Source organism: Vulpes vulpes, chromosome 14 (genome assembly GCF_048418805.1).
Source record: "Vulpes vulpes isolate BD-2025 chromosome 14, VulVul3, whole genome shotgun sequence".
Taxonomy (NCBI): domain Eukaryota; kingdom Metazoa; phylum Chordata; class Mammalia; order Carnivora; family Canidae; genus Vulpes; species Vulpes vulpes.
In genome coordinates, this window is record NC_132793.1 from 60110496 (window position 1) to 60130797 (window position 20302).

General features: G+C 36.9%; 1 pseudogene; it reads left to right on the plus strand.

Annotated features, from left to right (window-relative positions):
• The first annotated feature begins 14574 nt into the window (after positions 1-14574).
• On the plus strand, positions 14575-20042 carry LOC112915570 (methionine aminopeptidase 2 pseudogene; annotated as a pseudogene).
• The last annotated feature ends 260 nt before the right edge of the window (positions 20043-20302 follow it).

The following is a 20302-nucleotide window of genomic DNA, read 5'->3' on the forward strand; positions in this document are numbered from 1 at the left end:
AAGGAGTGAAGATCAATAGTCTATATTGCAGGGAGAGAGGAGGCAGGTAGCGAAGATATAAATGTTGGGATCTTTGCCTTTGAAGAGCTTATGGTTTAGTTGGGACCATAAAAATACACACAGGAAATTAGATGAAAAACCCTATGAGATAACAAATATTAATAAATCTAATTACATGTGTTAATAAATGCAATTGAACCATAAAGAAAGCAGCTTCCTATAGCAGGAATAACACTGGACTTGGAAGCTGGGGTTGAATTTGCCTCTACCATTTACCAACTATAACTTAACAACTCAATAACTAGGACTTAAACAAATCACTTAAACCCTCTGAACAACAGTTTCCATATTAGGATGAATGAATAATAATGGCTTCTTCATAGGTTTCTTGTGAAGATGAAGTGAGATTACAAATGTGAAATTAACTGGCCAATAATATTTATTCAGTAAATGTCAGTTGAATGAATAGATGTTTTCATTCACAAATAAGACAAGCACAGTGATTAGTTTGCTTCCCTAAGGTCACCCAGTTAATATGATTCTGAATTCCAAGTTTTCTGATTCCCAAGCTCAGTGTTACTGAAAATGGAAAAGACTGCCTATCTTGTCCCTTGACTTTATTTCTATGAGCAATTCTGTTTCTCACACATAACAAAAATTTATCATTTGTTCTAGAAAAGGAGCATCATTTCCCTGAAATACCCTCATTAGGCTCCAAGATGTCTAAGCCCTGTCTCCCTTTAATCGGTTTACTTGTGAAGGAGCAATTTGCTTTACGACCTCTCTGCAGAGTCTGAAGGGTTTATGACCATGTGGTGTCAACAAGGAGCTCTAAGATGCTTTCAGTTCCATTTACTAGCTTCAGAGTCTTCAAATTGGAGGAGCCTATTTGTTCTGAAAAGACTGGAGTTTGAACATTAAACCTAAGGAGACCTCAAGCTTTTCCTTTTACTGTGGAATAAGAGAACAATGTTCCTCAAACATGGGGCAATCTCCTCTATCATTCATTCCACTCAAAGCAACATGTCCTAGGAAAATATGATCAGTATTAATATCATGTGTTTTTAATAACACATCAACTTAAAACATATCATCTTGTCCTTTCACAAGGCTTTTGAAAAGCTGGAAAATCTGCTTTGGTCCATCTCATAACCTTTTTGCAAATGGAAATAAAGATTTCCCGGGAGCCAATAAACCCATTGGCCCAAAGCTAGAAACCTGGAAATCTATGAATGAGTAATGAATCTATCATCATGGAAAGAGGAAGCTACTACTTTATTTTCAAAAGCTAAGTTGAGGCCAATGTAAACAAAAGAATAGAATACTTAAAGGCTAAGAGGCCTCAAACCAATCATCGTGCAACCCACAGTTAGCATCATGGGAATTCTAAATTATGTCTAGAATCCCACAATAATGATGAGGGGCAGGAGATACAATAAAGATAAGTCAAGTAAAGGCTCATTCTATCTCAAGTACAAAAAAAGTATGTTATACAGGTATTACTGTATTGGATCCTTTAAGAAAAGGATATGAAGTAGAATCAAGTAACACTCTCAGTCTCTCAAATACTGCATTAACTCATGTCTCTGCCATACTGTTTCATTTGCCTCCTTCTGATCACTTTAATTGTTGTTTTTTCTCCTTACTAATCAACAGTTACGACTTTTCTGGTCAAATTCCCAATACTGACTGATTCTATTTTTTGGTGTCTCACTCTCCATAATCCTGAAAAATGAAAGGAGAATCTCACTGGCCTTGTCAATCTTTTCTGACTTTCCACCAAAGGGCTGGGACCCTTGAGGGACGTGGGGTTGCATGGGCAGTGCTCCTCCTATAGTGGAGGCAGGCTCTGGAGAAATCTGTGATTAAAAAATAATAAATAGACCCCATCCCAAGAGTGATAAACACACTTTCTTAATATTTCTGGAATTAATTCACATCTCCCCATTGCCACTATCTTAATTCGGCTGAAGCTACTGTTACCACTCACCTATATTGCCTCTTAACTGACCTAACTATATTCAGATTCTCTTCTAAATACTTCCCCAACACAAAGAGGAGAATTTATCTGTCATTCTCTGCTCAAAACTCCAAAAATGGCTCCTGCTTGTCTTCAGAGGAAGACTAGGTTCAAAATTCTTAATGTGCCTACAAAGCCTCATCTGACTGGCTGTTATGTCCTCATAGCTCTCAGGTCTTGCACCCCCTCTACATCTCAGAACTTCCAATAGCTCAGGCTAACCATGTATAGTTCCTTTACCAAACCAGATTCTTTGTTGCCTTCAAGAGTCTGTATAATATATTCTACTTGGCATATTCTTCTCCTTCCTTACACCTGTCCAGTTATTCTCGTCCCTTAGAATTCAGTTTAGATGCAAACTTATCAAAGATCTCCTAGGATGGACGGTCTAGTCCACATTATACTTTATTGTCACAAAGTGATTTACTCTTCTATTCCAGTCACCTTCAGCATCCAGTCAGCACCCAGGAGGCAGATCCCTTGTGAAATTCATTGTATCCTCATCCCACTACAGCGCTTGGCACATAGTTGGTGCTTGATAAATATTTCCTGACTGAATGAATGAGAAGACAAAGGCACCTCAAATACCTCTAGAACTACCTCCCAGTTCTATTATTTTTCAGATGATCATTAAGCCAATGATTGGATAACTTATTTTTCTCCAACATGGTGATGACGCGAAGCAATCCAAATAAATCACGAAGCATAGACTTACTTTTAAAATCCCAAATCCTGAGAAAATGCATCCGCTTAACCCAAATATGCTTCCCCCAAAAAATTATTTTAAGTGATTACAAAGTATACTACTTCTCTCGTCTGCTGGTCTTAACTCTTAGGCTTAGCCCGTAGCATCAGAGTATTTAAAGGGGCTTACTATCATCCTGCTGACAGGTATTCAGATAAATACGTCATCAGAGATATGCCTCTGAGTACCCAAGTTGCCACTGTCCCTCTAACCAAACCCATAAGAGTAACTCAACTGCAACTATAAAACTTCTACATGAATGGCACATCAACACATGTCCATACAACTCTTTGTAATGTCATGTGCTGAAAGGCCACCTCGCTCAGGCTAGAAAAGAAACCTGATAGCTCACCATGTTAAAAAGAAAAATTTTTTTTCTTTGTATCTGCCAAACAGAGCATGTAATAGCTTTTTACTGTTCAGCTTCTGCTTACCATTTATGGATCATTTGGTAGAATCCACTAAGAAGACCTACAGACAAGGTCCTCCTATAGTCTGCAAGCCCATAGGTTGCTCCTCACTCCCTAAACATGCCTGACACGCTGAAATTTGTCTGTAGGATTGGTGGGTCTCATTAACATCTTGGCAAGCAGATAAAAAACCGTTTAACTTTTCAGTTGTGCAGAAACACAACCTGATTAATATGAGTGGACATTTAGTAGTTTATGAAACAAGGTTCTAACCAGCTTTTAAATCTATTAACTTTTCTCTTGATTGTGCTCAACAATCCTTGAAGAGCAGCCACTTAGCTTAGCCAATGTCACTTGTTGCAATCCCTCAGCTACTTTTTTTTTAATGTATTTCTTTATGGTTACAGTCACCTACCAAAACAGCCAGATTCGGCAAGATATCATAATTCCACCTATGCTAAAATCAGATTAAGGATTTTATTTAATTTTTAAAAATTAGTGACACAAATATTTAAATACCACAAATAGGTAATGCAGAATTTATATAAGACGATGCTAATTTGGACCAAAACTATCAATTTTTGCACATGTGTTACGTTACCACCAGTTTGCCACTGAAGCAAACGGAGATTGCAATTATTCTCATTGTCAGGCTGTAAGAAAAGATGAGATTCATCTTCTATTCCATCATCTCTTGGCCCATGGGTTTCATATAGCTAATGATTGATAGAGCTCAGACTCAGGAAAAAAGAAACAAACAAAAAACCAACAAAGTAAAACAAGCAAATAACACAACAAAAATAAGCTTCTAATTCCCAATCCACATATAAAATTTCCTTCATACAAACAAATCCAACTGTAATTCCTTCTGCCCTGAGGCAAAAGGCTGCTTTTTATTTTTAAAATGTTAAATTGAAATGAAATTGACATATAGCATTATATTAGTTTCAAGAACGCAACATATTATTTGTATTCATTAGGAAATAATGTGAAATATTACTTTGCTTACTGTGAAATATTGTTTCACTTGTTGTGTTGATTATTTCACTACAGTAAGTCTACTTACCATCTATCACCATACAAATTATATTATTTTCTTGGGATGAGAACTTTTAAGATTTACTCTGTTAGTAACTTTCAAATATGCAAAATAATATTACTGACCATAGTCACCATGCTGTACATTACATCCCCACAGATTATCATATCATTTTATAACTGGATGTTTACACCTATTGTTCCCCTTCACCCATTCTGCTTACACCCGAACCCCAATCCCCTCTGCAAACCACCAATCTGTTCTCTGTATCTTTGAATTTGGTTTTGTTTTCTTTCGTAGATTCCATATATTAAGTGAAATCATATGGTATTTGTCTTTCTCTGCCTGATTCATTTCACTTAGCCTAATACCTCGAGGTTGATCCAGGTCTTGGCAATGGCAAGATTTCATTTCATTTTATGGCTGAGAAGTACTGCTTTGTGTGTGTGTATATGTATATACATATATCACATCCTCTTTATCCATTCATTCATCAATTGGCATTTATGTTGCTTCCATATCTTGGCTGATGGAAATAATGCTATACCTATCTTCTTAAATTTATGTTCTTTTCTTTAAATTTTTTATTTATTTGATAGAGAGATAGGAAGAGAGAACACAAACAGGATAAGGGGAAAAGAGAAGCTCCCTGCTTAGCTGGGAGCCTGACATTGGGCTTGATTTCAGGACCCTGGGATCAAGATCTGAGCCAAAGGCAGACACTTAACCAAAAGAGCCACCTAGGTGCCCCCAAATGTTATTTTCTTTGTATAGATGATGGAATTACTGCATCATGTGGTATTTTTTTTTTTACATTTTTTTAAAATTTATTTGAGAGAAAGATAGAACAGGCAAGTGCAAATGGGGGAGGAGCAAAGGGAGAGTGGGAGAGAAAATCTCAAGCAGACTCCAAGCTGAGCATGGAGCCTGATGCAGGGCTTGATTCCATGACCCTGAGATCATGACCAGAGCAAAATCAATTAGTTGGATCCTTAACTGACTGAACCACCCAGGTGTGCCCAAATTGGTATTTCTACTTCGAATTTTTTTGAGGAACCTCCATACTTTTTTCCATGGTAAGTGGTAGCTACATTCCCACCAATAGTGCACAAGGGTTCCCTTTTCTCCACATCCTTGCCAACGCTTGTTTTTTTTATCTCTTTGATATTAGCCATTCACACAGATGTGAGGTGCTATCTTATCATGGTTTTGATTTGCATTTCCCTGATGATTAGCGATGTTGAGCATCTTCTTATGTGTCTGTTGGCCATCTGTGTGTCTTGGGAGAAATGTTTATTCAGACCCTCTCCCCATTTTTTAATCCAATTGCTTGTTTTTTTTGTGACTAAGTTGTATGAGAAGTATTCTATTTTATTTTTAAGTTGGAGCATTCAACTAATGTATTTATCTTTCTTTGCTTTTTAAAAAGTTTTTAATCAAATCTCTTATTAAAGAAATACATGGTCTTTATCAGGTGACATGTCACCAAATCCTGATAAAGTTTTTTCCTAAAAGGAGCATCTCTCTGCCTCAGTCCTTCTTTCTGTATCTCAGGATCAGTTCTTATTTATTTATAGCATGTGCTGTAAATGATGATGTGATAGCAAACTGGCTTTTTTGTCTAGGGCAAAAATAGCAAACACTGGGATATTATATTCTCTAGGAGGTCTTTATCCTCTTAGGGTAGGAGACCACATCTCAGTCTTATCTCTTTGTTATCCTCAAGATTCCTAAACTCACACCAGAGTCCTACCATAGTGATAACTCTCTGCAAAATGTTAACTCATTCCAAATCTAAAGAGAAAGCTAAAAAAGAAGAAAAAGAAAGAAAGAAAGAAAGAAAGAAAAGAAAGAAAGAAAGAAAGAGATAGAAAGAAAAAGAAAATGTATTTATTTTGTTGGAGTGTGTAAGTATGTTTCCCTTTCTCAGACTTCCCTGCCAAACAGTAGTTTCAGGATTAAATGGGCAATAATACCGTGTATTTGGGTAGCTTGACATTCTCCAGGCATCTTGGTATTACTGCGATCCATCACTTTATAAGGATAGCCTTGTTCATAGAATATCACTTTGTTATCTGTTTAATCTACTTTATGAATACAGGTCTCAGCAAGCTTATGCACGTTTGCTGCCTACAAAATGGACTCACATCCTAGTTGTTTCCAAAATCAAGTACCTAGTTAATCTAAAGTGCATTTTGCCATTGAACCTTTCCTAAAAAAAAGTGTTAATGTTCTACACATAGTCTCACTGCCACTTATTTCTCTACACTCTACAATCATCTACTTTCCTCACTCTTTATCTTTCTAAAATATACCATTAATCTCCTCACAACCATATTCTAGACCTCTTCATCTCAGCCCTAATGAGAACTACATGATGGATGCAACCATCATTTCACCTTAGCTTCTAAAACTCTGAGATACATGTGCCTTGTTTTCTCTCTCTGACTACTCTCTTCTTTAATTTCTTTCCCAGCCTGGATATTATCCAGATCTCTTTTTTTTTTTTCCTCCTCTCTTCTCCCCCCTTCCACCTCATCTCTCCTTTTATGTTGGTTGTTGTTAACTTCAGAACTTCCCCACACTCATGATTTTCATTCCTAACTGCCTGCTGCTCAACACCATCTGACCTGATCCATACAGGCATCAAATCAGTGTTCAAGAATAAATTCGTTATTGTACTCTTCAATCTGTTCTTCCTCTAGCTTTTCCCCATTCTCTATATTATCATTCTTCCTGTTAATCTGACTTAAAACAAATAGAATCAACATTTCTCTCTTCTCTCCTCTGTTAATTTTTTTTTCTGCTTCCTTCATTCAGCTTCTCATTCTACAATATTTGTTGTGCATCTATGATGTGCAGGCACTGTCCTGCCATTCATTACAAATACAGTGGCATCCACAACAGATAGGATCTCTGCCCAACACACAATGCCAATTTTACTGCCTCTCTACTTACATAAACCCTTTCACATTTGTCTTCTCAATCCCAAGCACCACTAAACCAACTCAGAGAAATCATATATATTTTTTTTACCTATTATGGTAATATCCTCTTAAATAATTTTTTCGCAGTTTCTCCTTTAATTCCTCATGGACAGGATCGTAATATTAATCTTATAAAAAACAGAAAATATACTTCTCTAAAGGCCAATAAGCATTCCCCTTAACCACAAAATTAGTTTAGATAACATTAGAATGGCATATCAAACTCTACCACCCCATGTACCTTTCCAAAGCTTATTTCTTGCTGTTCATAAACACAAAGGACCCATGAAAACATTATGCACAATTCTAATATTTTCCCCATACACATCTCCACCAATGCTCTTTTCTCCATTTTTAACATAACCATTGGACTGTTCCCTAAGAACAATTTCCCGTAAGTCAACATGAAGAGGATGCAGTAGTACCTACACACATAAATGGTTGCATAATATAAAAGAACCTGGAGTTTAGGAAAATTGGATCATTTATACTGGACAATAGGTATGTCAGCTCTTTGCTTCAGAGGCAGTATTTCTAGCTTTCAAAGCTGTTTGCTAAGTAGGTACTCTTGAAAAGATAGTACTAAAAAAGGAGAACCAGTGTCTTTACTGAAAATATATGTAGGAACACAAGAGATTCAGAGAGAATGGACTCCCCAACATCGCTAGTTTTGAACATCCTTCCAAACCAGAAAAAATTCACATATTTCACAGTCTCATATAATATTACCATCCTTCAAATGCAACCCTGTACTATCTTTCTCTAGTGGATGTTAATGATATTTTCCTTATGTTCTTTTTAAGTAAAACACTTTTGCCGTATTATACTTACTTGTGCTCATCTTCTCCTTCCCCCCTCGACTGTAAGTTCTTGAATTAAGGGTCATCTAAAGCACACAGCAGGCAGGCCTAGTGGCTCAGTGGTTTAGAGCACCCTTCAGTCCAGGGTGTGATCCTGGAGATCTGGTATTGAGTCCCACATCGGGCTCCCTACATGGAGCCTGCTTCTCCCTCTGCCTGTGTCTCTGCCTCTGTCTGTCTCTCATGAATAAATAAAAATCTTTAAAAAATAAAAAATAAAGCACATAGCAAATACATACTATGCTTTTATAAGAGAGGGGAAACTTAGAGTAACTTATATTAAATGGAAACATTCCTTGAAGTCAAAATTTCAAAACTGACTTAGTAGCAAATATAAAAACTTGAATGGGATCTAGGAGTAAAGAGACTGAATTAGTAATTTTAAAACTCAAAGAAAGGTACAGGCCAAGATGGCTTCATTGGTAAATCCTACTGAACATTTAAAGAAAAAAATCGATATCCACTCTTGAGAAAATCTTCCAGAAATTTTAAGAGGAAAAGAATATTTCCCAATTCATTCTATGGGACCAATATGATCCTAAAACCAAAATGAGACAAAGAAAACTACAGACCAAATCCTTTATGAATACAGATGCAAAAATCATCAATAAAGAACTAGAAAGCAAATCAATAACATATAGAAAAGATTACATGTCATGACCCAGTGGTATTTATCCAAGAAATACTATGTAGTTTTACCATATGAAAGTCACTTGTTGCAATACACTATTTTAATAAAGAACCCAAATTATAGTATTTCAATAGATGCAGAAGAACATTTGACAAAATCCATCATATTTTCTTGATAAAAACACTTAAACTCGGACTAGAATCAAACTCCCTCAACCTGAATAAAAGGCATCTAAAAAAAAAAAAAATCTTAGCTCACATTAAAAAAAAAAAAAAAAAAATCAATAGTGAGACACTAAATCCTTTCCTCCCAAGGTATAAAAAAAGAAAATCCCTCTTTGCCATTTCTATTCAACATTGTACCTGATAATCTCTACAGGGAAATTGGCCAATAAAGACAAATAAAAATCATCTGGATTAGAAAGGAAGAAGTAAAAATCTCTCTAACTGTAGATGACATGATCTGGCACATAGAAAATCCCAAAGAGAGGTACCTGGGTGGCTCAGGGGGTTAAGCATCCCACTCTTGGTTTCAGCTCAGGTCGTGATCTCAGGATCCTGAGATTGAGCCCCATGACAGGCTCCTGTGCTCAGTGTGGCATCTGCTTAAGATTTGCCCTTTGTGAAATCAGAGAGAAAGACAAACCATGAGAGACTCTTACCTATAGGAAATAAACTGAGGGTTGCTGGGCGGGGAGGGGGGGGGAATTTGGGTAACTGGATGACGGGCATTAAGAAGGGCACATGATGTGATAAGCACTGGGTGTTATATGCAACTGATGAATAACTAAACTTGACATATGAAACTAATGATGAATATTGTATGTCGGCTAATTGAAAAAAAGATTCTCCCTTCCTCTCCCTCCAACTCATACTCTTCCTAAAATAATAAAGAAAAAAGAAAACTTTGAAGAATGCACCAAAATACCTGCTGAAATTAATAAATGAACTCAAGCAAGAGTACAGGATATAAGATCAGTATGTAGAAATCAGTTATATTTCTATACACTTGCTATAAACAATTCCAAAATGAAATGTAATACCATTCATAACAGCATCAAAAAGAATTTAAGAATATTTTTACAAAATAAGTTTAAGATGTTTATACTAAAATCAATTATGTTGAAAAACTTAAAGACGAACTAAATGAACGGAAAGAAATCCCTTACTCATGAATTGAAATAATTACTCTTGTAAAAAAAAAAAAAAAAAAAAAACAATGGCAATATTCCCCAAACTAATTTACAGATTAAATCCAAGTTTATCAAGGTACAAAATGGATTTTATGCAAATTGACAAGCTGATACTATAGTTTACATGAAAACTACTATAAGAGATTCAGAATAAGTAAAACAATCTTGAAAAATAAGGATGCCTTGGTGGCTCAGTAGCTGAGCATCTGCCTTTGGCTCAGGGCATGATTCCGGAGTCCTGGGATCGAGTCCCACATTGGGTTCCCTGCAGGGAGCCTGCTTCTCCCTCTACCTATGTCTCTGCCTTTCTATGTCTCTAATGAATAGATAATATATATATGTATATATATATATATATATATATATATATATATATATATATACACACACACAAAAAAAAGAAAAAGAATAAAGTTGGAGCATACATACTTCCTCATTTCAGAACTTTCTACAAAGTTACCCTAAATAAAGACAATGTGAAACTAATATAAGGATAGCCATATAGATCAATGGATTAGAAGTGAGAATCCATAAGGAAATCCTAATATTTATAGCCAATTAATTTTTGCCAAAGAGGACAAGGCAATCTAATAGCAAAAGAATAGCCTATTCAACAATTAATACTAAAATAACTGGGTATCTGCTTTCAAAACTATAAATTTGGACCCCTATTCACCTTATACCTCAAAATTAATTCAAAACATATCATGTATTCAAAAATAAGAGCTAAAACCATAAAACTCTTCAGAGAAAACATAGGAGCAAATCATTGCCACCTGGGTTTGGCAAGGAGTTCCTGGATATGACATGGAAAGCACGTGGGATAAAAGTTTGAAAAGCTGGGTTTCAACAAAATTATAAATTTATGTGAAAAGTTATCATCAAGAGGGTGAACAGACAAACCACAGACTGGGAAACAATATTTTAAAATTATGTATATGATAGGTACTTGTATCCAAAATATATAAAGAACCCTTATTACTCATTAATTTAAAAACTCCAATTTTAAAATGGGCAAAGGATTTAAATAGAGAGTTCTTCAAAAACACTCTTGCCCTCTGGTTTCTGGTTATCCAATGGGGGATACAGATAAAAGAATCAAGGATAGGGGGAAAGAGAGATTGGAATATTTTTGCCGCGGGCTACCTTCCTGTGGCATTTTGTGTTGAAAATACATTTCTTTAACAATGGCACAGCTCTTCTTAGGTACCCTTACCAAGGGTTACAGCTACTGACAGGTCCTGATGACCATTCCCTCCACTTCTCACATCAAGCTTCCTTCCCCAAATGCTTCAGTATTCCTTCTTAGTATTTCTAAACCTTGCCCATATCTGTCTAAGTGATCCCTTCATACACCTCTTTTTAATCACTCCTTTTGAGTGGGCCATATGTTTTAGAGAAGCTGAGATTCATGTAGTCATCCTCCATCAAAGGTTCCCAAAGTGTTTTAAAAAGGTTTTTACCCAGTGTTTGCTGAGTAGCAAGACACAAAGTTACTGCTTCACAATCCCATGTCCTTCCTGCCTTTAGAAAACTTTTCATAACTAGAGAAAATCCTTGTCTGTTAAGGATTTTTCTCTCAAGTCCTTCCCTTCTTTTTTCTCAAGAACATACAACAAAATCTCCTCAATGACTCAATTTTGAAAAGAAAACTGAGACAGGAAACTTGTCATGTAGTTTCCTACCTTTCCAAAACCTCTCCATGAGGTAAGAGAGTGCAGAAAATGATCCAATGTGTGAGAAGAATAGGGGGAAAAAAGAAAATAATTTCCAAAATTGCTAAAAATTGGCCCTGCCATACTATCATCTATGTTAGTATTTCTCAACCAGGGGCAAATTTGCCTCATAGACATCTGGCAATATCTAAAAATATTTTTGGTTGTTACACAACAGGGATACTCCTGTTATCTAGTGGACAGAGGCCAAAGATGCTAATAAACATCTTATAAGGCACAAAATGGTCCCTTCTCAAGAAAGCATTAGCCAACCAAAGGTTAATAATGCTGAGGTTGAGAAGCCTAATCTACCCTGATTTACATGGTTCTATGACAAGGTGAGAGGTTACAGCTGCCACTGGAGTGACTGTTACACTTTATCTATTTGCTGAGCCAAATCCAAGTTCCAGGCTGACATTAAGAACCCTTTAAAGTAGGGACACATGGGTGGCTCAGCAGTTGGCCCTCTGCTTTCAGCTCAGCATGATCCTGGGGTCCTGGGATCTAGTCCTGCATTGGGCTCCCTGTGGGGAGCCTCCTTCTCCCTCTGCCTGTGTCTCTGCCTCTCTCTGTGTGTCTTTCATGGATAAATTTAAAAAGGTTCTTAGATAAATAACCCTTTAAAGTATGTCTCTCATTCACTTCTTGGAATATGCCTAACCTATGCTGCAGTTATACGGAAGGGCTTTTTGTTTCTTCCATTCATCCTTTTATATTTTCTATCCTTTCCTGATTCACCTGCCTTGGACTGTTCTGTTTTTGTTTACTGGACTTGTAACCTCTCCTCCCCATCTTCAGATGACTAAACCAGGTCAATTCTCCATCTCTAGTTCTGTCCTCTTATTTTACATTTCCCAATTGTTGTCATAGGGACAAGATCTCCCTCCCAAAACATGCTAGAATTTTAAGTGGTGCTAATAATCATTTGCTTTATATTATGGTCTTTTGGAAAATTTTTGTCCTCTAACCCTACACTATATACTCCTTACTATGAATACAATTTATCTTTACATAATGGTAATAAAAAAATTAATGCTTATTAAACACTTACTCTGGGCCAGATATCCTTTTCCTGAAATAACAAACCCTGAAATAATCCCTTTTCATGGATTATTTCATCAAATATTTTATCTCCAAAAATAACATTCAGATAGTTAACAACTGCTACATCACAGGCACCACCCAACTTGATAAGATGCCAGCTGCAATCAGTACCTCCAAACAATGGTAAGCTAATGAACATCAGCCCAGCTTGTACAGCCTTTGTTTCTTTATTAACTCATATGCAACTGAAAGTCAGTGAAACTTTATAGAATACACTAATAAAGCTTTGCAGATATAATTTAACCTTACAAGAAATCAGATCTTTTTCACCTCTTTTTTTGCCATAAATTAGACAAGTGCTAAACATACGGAAGATACTTGCAAATATCTATAAAATAAACCAAAAAATATGCACTATGTATTTTCTCAGGGCCAGATTCAATATTATATGTTTATTATTTCAGTCCATAGAATAATGCCACCAAGAAAAAAATTACCACAATATTATACTTGAAGAAACTAGATGCATAGGGATAAACTGTCACAGAGTTAGCATGTCGTTGGAAAGAGAATCAGACCAGTCCTGCGTAGCTACTTAGATGTATGTTGCTCATAAGTAACTCTACCAGGTGGCCAGTGATGGTAAACATTCACTGCAAGTAAAGCAGAGAAATGAATGTAGACAAAAATAGCATTCAGGTAGAAAGTTATTCAAGGAAAGGATGAGGAAGTAGTTCTAGTTCTTTAATACTGGATTTTTTTGGTCTGTTTCTTTTTGAAATAGCAAGAGACTATGTGGATGGTGGCCCCATGCTGTATTTCTAGTGATTAATATAAAGATTCATACGTGAAGCTAAGGTGAGAAGTTTAGTTCACACATATAACAAAATCTTTAAGTTTTAACCACTTAATGGGGAAAAAAAATGACCATAAATATGTTCCATTCCAAAATCTTCTAGAACTTTCTGTGGCATTTTTGTGCTGACTAGGAAACCACCATGGACAAACACTGGTCAACTTCTACTGCCCGTGATTCCCTAACATATCACAAGTACGCACTGAGACCACGGGCTCAAATGGTTCCACGTTTTTTCCTTTCAACACCTTATTTGAGAATTTAACAAAACTTCACAAAACTCAAGTGAGCCTTCACAAAGTAGAGCAATTGAGCACAACTGTGGTGAATTTTTCTAGGTGACTATTGCTTTTAAGACCACAATATTCCTCTGTTGTGTGGTTTTTATCCCCCCACTTGATCCTTTTGTGGGTATTGTAGGATGGCTGCATATTACATGAAATTTAATCAAGCAAATACTTTAGTGTCATTAAATCAAAATTCATGCATCTGCTTTGTTGGTGACCTTTGACCAACTGTGGCTTACTGCAGTTAGGCATATATAAAGGGCAAAATTTTTATTCAAGCTAAAGAAAGTAGGTATGAGTATTCAAGCCACTCTCTTTGCTACTTGGACATCAAGCCCCAGTTCATTTCCTACTACAAATTGGGTAAATCTCCTTCCAAATTATTATTAATTTTTGTATCTTTCCTGTAAATCTAAAATCCACTTGTGACTGGTATATATGCACATTTCTAAGCATAGATAGGCCTATTCTTGGCTTATCTGATTCCCACTCTTTAGCTTTAGTTCAAAAAGTTCTTAATTTTTAAGAGTTCATTCCCTAAGATCAACCTAAACTGTTGTTTCCAGAATCAGTGGCGCTGAAATGAACTTTCTTTCATTTCACAAAGAAAATGAAACCCCTGGGTGCTACAGGGTACCTCTCTGGGAAACTGTGCTGATTGTCCTGCTTTGTTTCTCTATACTTGCTCCTGTACTCACAGGTATATTAGTCGGGGTTCTCTTAAGAAATAGCACTAACAGGATACATACAGATATATAGAGATGATACAGAGATGCAAAGAGGTAGACATGAAGAGAGAGTCTTATAATTGTCTACAGGATAATGAAGGCTTAGAAATGCCACCAATGGCTGTCTACAAACTGAAAACTCAGAAGAGCCTTAGCACAAGTCTGGAAGCCTGAAAACAAGGCGAACTGATGGTGCAAGTTCCAATCCAGATGCAGGGCAAGACTGACGTCCACAATTTGAAAACACTTAGGCAGAGAAAATTCCCCCTTACCCCACTTTCTGTTCTATTTAGACCTCTAAAGGAGTGCATGATGCTTACCCCAACCTGTCTTACTTAGTCTACTCATTCAAATGTTGATCTCATCCCCAAACTCAGGCATACCCAGGATAATCTTTGAGTAAATTCTGAGCACCCCGTGTCCTATTTAAATTGATGCAAAAAAGTAACCATCAAGTTATGTAGTTCTTGTCTCTGAAATACAAAAAAATATAGGAGCTAGAGAAGCATTGACCCACTCAGAACTTAGTCTCAGAGCCAAAGGCTAGAACTGTGCATCCCTTGAGAAGGTTGTTCACATCTCACTAATCTTAATATCTATAACACACAGCCTAGCTCCTGGCACACAGTAGGTACCCTGTAAATGTTGAATTAATGTTTCTGTGATGTGTGAAGTTCAAGTGAGCATTTGATTATACTGTTTTATGTTAACAAGGTAATATTATCTATATTATCTTCTCTTACCTTTGTGGCTCTCCAAAACCCAGCATCTATATTAAGTGGAGCTTTTTCTATATGAAATTCTATACAAAAGGAACTCAAATACTAACAATCTCTCCATTTTTTTTCTTGTAGCACCTATTTAGATATGTCCAGGGCAAAGGAAATTTCACATTGAGCCTTCAACAGAAGGCTTAGCTACACATGACCTCCTGCATCTCCCACTTGCCAATTTGCTTGTTAGTTTTAATAGAAAGTCAATATAACAGAATCATGTGGTTTTGTTTCCCTACTTTTCTCCTTTGGCATGAAAACTGCTCTCTCATTAAGGGTGAATTCAGAGATGCAAAAAGAACATTTCTATCCAGTTGTTTTCCAAGGGCTTAAGAAAAAAAAAATACAAATGACGCATAACTGGCATCAGGGTACAAATTCAAATCTATTATCTGAAACTGCTTTTCCAATAATCTCTAAAGAATAATCAAATTCACCGTGTTAATAAATGAATGCAGAAATGATCACTGAGTTTATCTTGGCTCCAGACTGGATTTCTTGGCCTGTCAGAGCCAAGTGAGTTATTTGCAGAATGCCTTCCACCAAAGCTTTCTCAAGCACCAAGGCTAAGGAGAACACCCCATGGAATTGCAAAAGATAGAGAAGCAACATACTGGCCCAAACTAGACAAGGTAAATCTTACTAATACTGCCCCCAGGAACTCTAAAGTGGCTGTTGATTTTTTTACAGCCCAGTTGGGAAGCCATGTGGTTAGTCTAGCCCACAAAGGGTTATGTTATCAACTGCAGGGATATTAGCAAAATATATTTACTTGATATACGAGTCATAAAATTTTTCGTGAAGAATAATTTACCCTCTACACGGCTATATACATGTAGGACTTCATGCATACACACAAACTCATAATTTTATAAATTACCATCATTTGGGGGATAAAACATTTTTTAATTGAAAAATTGAAGCTATCTTATACTCTGAATGTTCATCCTTCATCTCCAATTTTCAAAAATCTTTTATTAAAGAAATGTGATTATTTTCACAGTTTAGTTCTTCTTCTGGTTGACCTCATATGGCTGTTTGGCTTAGAACACCTCATGAGACAATTAAGTAAAAGGCAGCCAAAACAAAGAACATAACAGGAAAATTTTAATGACTTGAATAAAAAAGTAATCTTTCTGGCTCAGAGTTGCTAAGCTGCTCAGAAGGCTACTGATTACCTAAGCACCAGTCCCTGTCAGCCCCAATGGAAAGCTTTGACACCATAATAGTAATAGAGAAGCTACTCTCAGTGAGCTACACATTACAATGTCATTTGCCCAGTAAAAATTGTGAAATTATTTTTTAAGCCTTATGTATGATCTTAAGAGTAACATTAAATTCAAGAAAAATGGAATTCAACATGATAAAAATAACAGACTACAACTGAGTTTAAAGGAATACCAAGTTGAAAAAACAGAACTTCGGGCATCTTTTTTTTTCTCTCTCTCTTTCTCTCATTTAGGTGATTTTATTCGCTCCCAGGGCTTTATACCTCTCTATGCAGATAGTGCCCAAATTGAAATCTCAAGCCTAATCCCTTCCCCCTGAGTTCCAGACTTCTTTATCACTCTTTCTTGGCATCTTCATTTTAATGTATAATGGGATTCCTAGAGTTTTAATATGTTCCAAACAGACAACTTAATTCCTCAGTCCTTTAATACTGCTTCTCCCCAGCTTTCTCAATTTCAATTATTTTACATCCACCCAAATGAGTAGGGAAAAAACTCAGATGTCATCCTTTATTCCTCTTTTTTACATCGACTCCAATGGGAAATTCTAAGAACTCCAAACCAGATCTCAAAGCCAATAATTCATCTATGCCTACTACCCTCATCTGCTGAAAGAGCATCTTTCTTCTGGATTCCTTTAATGTCCTTCTAACTAAAATCCATTTTCTGGGTGCCGAGGTGGCTCGGTTGATTAAGCATCGGACTCTTGATTTTGGCTGAGGTCATGATCTCAGGGTCATAAGATTGAGCCCCATGTCACACTCCATGCTGGGCGTGGAGCCTGCTTACGATTCTCTCTCTGCCTGTCCTCCTCTACCCCCACTCACTCTCTCTCTCTCCATAACAAGGAAACAAACAAAAACATTTCCACCCTGCTCCTCAGAGTCCAGTGTTCATATAAAAATTATGATATTTTGCACAGAAAGGTAAGTTCCATGATCTTGTTCACTGAAAAATAATTATATCAACTAGCAAGTAACACTTGGTGGTAGTATAGGAACTCACCTCCATTATTGACTTAAAGAGTTAAGCTGCTGAAATTAAGGGTGTACAAAGTAATGGTTTAGTTTACTTAGAATTAATATAATAGGGAAAAGCACAAAGCACCTTTGTTTCCTTCCCTCAGCAGTCATCAGTGCCTGCATCTAGCATCTTCTTTTTCTGCACGTGGTCTACTCTTCTGAATGTCTCTTGCGTGCCATCCTCCCCTGGCCCACTAGATGCTAAGTGTTACCTGTGGAAGTCATACTAAACTTTCGTTAGAAACCTGAACAGACCATGGTGCAGCCAGTATATCTGGGAAGTTCATCTGTAGCACTCACTCTGCTTGATCTGTGTTCAACTCCCTCTGCTTCCTCTCAGCTGTCTTCTATCTCTAACACTCCTCTACTATATAGAATTATGTAACCCATGTATATATGGCATAGTTCAATAATGAACATTTATGACAAATGGAATCATAAAGGAAAGTATCCAAAAGGTTAAATGAAAATGTATATCATTTATCTAAGTCTTGTGAAGGATGGGGCTATCAGGGCCAATTGGAAGAACATTGAAAGCATATGAGCAAATATGGAAAGGGTCTCTCGTACATAGTTTTCAAATTTGAGTATATTTCAGAATCACCTGGAGGCCCAAAACACAAATTGCTGGACCCTGTCCCTGAGTATTTAAGTCAAAAGATCTGGGTGGAGTTTCCAAAATTTTGTATTTCTAACAAGTTCCCAAGTGATGCTGATGCAGATTCCCAGAAATGTCACTTAAGAACTCCTGTTATAGTCTACATGCCAGAAAGTAGCTGCAAATAAAATGAATTGTCTTGACTTCACTTGAATTTATTCTTGTCCATGAGAGACTTTCAATAGAGCTTAATCTGTGTCATCCTTTTAGCCCCACTGTACTACAGGAGACTCATGAAGCAACTCTGGATTCTAAAAAGTATTAAATTAAAAAGACAAGGAACCCTGAAAAAAGGAGACGTTGTAGGTTTGTTCCCAAAGGAAACATATCAAATTTATAAGGGCAACCTATTTCAGTCAATTTTAGCACTCAATCATCTATGGATCTTTATTCAACTGATTTGGGGTAGTCTGGGTATTTTTTAAACATATCTCCTAGGGCTCACTCTCTCGCATGTGGAGGAGGCAGCGTCCTCTGGGAGCCACCTGAATGATGACCTGGATCCAGACGACAGAGAAGATGGAGCTGCCTCTACGGCTGAGGAAGCAGCCAAGAAAAAAAGAAGAACAAGAGTAAAGGGGCTGCCACAGCAGGAGCATAGTCAGGAGCCTCAGTTGATGAGGTAGCAAGACAATTGGAAAGACAAGCATTGGAAGAGAAAGAGAGAGATGATGACGATGAAGATGGAGATGGAGCAACTGGAAAGAAGAAGAAAAAGAGAGGACCAAGAGTTCAAACAGACCCTCCCTCAGTTCCAGTGTGTGACCTGTACCCTAATGGTGTATTTCCCAAAGGACAAGAATGAGAGTACCCACCCACACAAGATGGGCGAACGGCTGCTTGGAGAACTACAAGTGAAGAAAAGAAAGCATTAGATCAAGCTAGTGAAGAGATTTGGAATGATTTTCGAGAAGCTGCGGAAGCACATCAACAAGTTAGAAAATATGTTATGAGCTGGATCAAGCCTGGGATGACAATGATAGAAATCTGTGAAAAATTGGAAGACTGTTCACGAAAGCTAATTAAGGAGAATGGATTAAATGCAGGCTGGGCATTTCCTACCGGGTGTTCTCTGAATAACTGTGCTGCCCATTATACTCCAAATTCTGATGATACAACAGTATCACAGTATGATGACATCTGTAAGATAGACTTTGGAACACATATAAGTGGTAGGATTATTGACTGTGCTTTTACAGTTACTTTTAATCCCAAATATGATACATTATTAAAAGCTGTAAAGGATGCCACTATCACTGGAATAAAGTGTGTTGGAATTGATGTCGTCTATGTGATGTTGGTGAGGCCATCCAAGAAGTTCTGGAATCCTAGGAGGTTGAAATATATGGGAAGACATATCAAGTGAAACCAATCTGTAACCTAAGTGGACATTCAATTGGGCCATATAGAATACATGCTGGGAAAACAGTGCCAATTGTGAAAGGAGGAGAGGCAACAAGAATGGAGGAAGGAGAAGGGTATGCCATTGAAATCTTTGGAAGCATAGGAAAAGGCATTGTTCATGATGACATGGAATGTTCACATTATATGAAAAATTTTGATGTTGGACACGTGCAATCAGGCTTCCAAGAACAGAACACTTGTTGAACGTCATCAATGAAAACTTTGGCACCCTAGCCTTCTGCTGCAGGTGGCTGGATCGCTTGGGAGAAAGTAAATACTTCATGGCTTTGAAGAATCTGTGTGACTTGGGCATTGTAGATCCACATCCACCATCATGTGACATTAAAGGATCATATACAGCGCAGTTTGAACATACCATACTGTTGCGTCCAACGTTTAAAGAAGTTGTCAGCAGAGGAGATGACTATTAAACTTAGTCCAAAGCCACCTCGACATCTTTTATTTTCTATGCCCTGTTGGAATACATTAAACCAGAAGTAATTTGCAACATGTTGTCTGTTTAACAGTGGACCTATGTAATGCTTTTATCCATGTTTAAAAGGAAGGAATTTGATCAAAGGCAAACCACCTGATGTAATTAGTCAAGGACAAAGCTTTCAGGACTTTCAAATGTTAACTGTTTTTCCCATCTAGGAAACGCTATAAAGCTCAAATTAGTTAGGAATGACTTATACATTTTTT